The sequence below is a fragment of the Penaeus monodon genome, chromosome 10 (assembly GCF_015228065.2).
Source record: "Penaeus monodon isolate SGIC_2016 chromosome 10, NSTDA_Pmon_1, whole genome shotgun sequence".
Lineage (NCBI taxonomy): Eukaryota > Metazoa > Arthropoda > Malacostraca > Decapoda > Penaeidae > Penaeus > Penaeus monodon.
Window position 1 is genome coordinate 12588418 of NC_051395.1, and position 1550 is coordinate 12589967.

A 1550-nucleotide genomic window follows, 5' to 3' on the forward strand; every position below is an offset into this window, starting at 1 on the left:
CGAATGGGCGCCAAAAGCACGGCTTCTGCTTCAGGAATACCTGAAGAAACAGTGATGATACGGAAGTGTTACTAATCATTAGCATGGCGATTCCATGCACTAAAGATTCTGTCAATTCGTAAGAGAAAACATTTGCATTGTAGGATCCTGCAAATGTTCTATTGGCTACGTCTAGGATATCAACTTACAGGGAAAAGCATGAAAGATAAGATTGAACGCAGATTGTAGCAGCTGCTATCAATGTATAAGCCTTAATCTTCCTGAGAGAGAGAGACAGGAAAAAAAAACTGTTCATTACCTGAGTTGCTCCCGCTAATCAAAGAGGGAAATAAATGACAAGTTAATCCAAACGTTCCTCTAATGCTTTCTCTCTAAGAGCCTTGGATTTCCATGGCTAATTCAGGCCCATAATTAATCCGATAAAGTTATAAGCGGAGGTACATCATCAGTCGTAATATACAGGAGTAATCCAGAGAGGTCAGCTTCGAAGCGGGTCTTCACCGTCATCTTGAAGTGCGAGTCGATAGTCATTATATAATCACCATCTGGAAATATATGATCATACATATATACACAAACACTCATTAGTATGCATACATATTCATTTAGCACACACACACACACATTATATATCAGTATTATATATATAATATATATAATACATATATATATTTTAGATAATATATATAGATATATATATATTATATCTATATATACTATATTATCTGGTGTGCTGTCATGAAGGTCCTTTTTAAACTGGACTAAGGGCCATTCCCTGAGATGTCTGCCACAAATATATGTGTGTGATGAGTGACACACAACATCACACACATATAAAAGTGTGTGTGTATAAACACACACACAGCACACACACACACACACCAACACACACACACCACACACACACACACACACACACACACACACATATATATATATATATATATTATATATATATATATACTTATTATGATATATATATTTATATATATTATAGACATAATATATATTAATCAGATAGAGGGAGAAAAAAAGAATAACAGAGGAAAGGTATAATAATATAATGCATATTTATACATATGTATACATAGACCATGCACACAACACACATATATATATATGGATATATATGTGTGTGTGTGATACATCATAGATATATATATATATATATATATATAATAATATATCATATATTATATATAGCTATATATCTATATATATATATCAAAAATAATCATTATAAGACTTACTTCTTATAATACAGTGTCACTGAGTGCATAGAACGCGGTGCTGGTCACCCCTGCACTGTACCGTGTGGCGACCCAGTGCACTCAGCCGCAGCACCCTCATCGGCCGGTGCCTGAGATCTAAATGCAATATTTTATAATATGATCTGCAACTGTAATAATTGGGTTAATCTTGGCTCGGATAGATTCCTCCCTGTCACCGAAAATTTACTGCCTTATGCCTACCTGCTATCCTACTCTGATTATACGTTAATACAGTTTATTTGTAAGAAAATGTTGGAATTACCTGAACTGGCGTCGCCA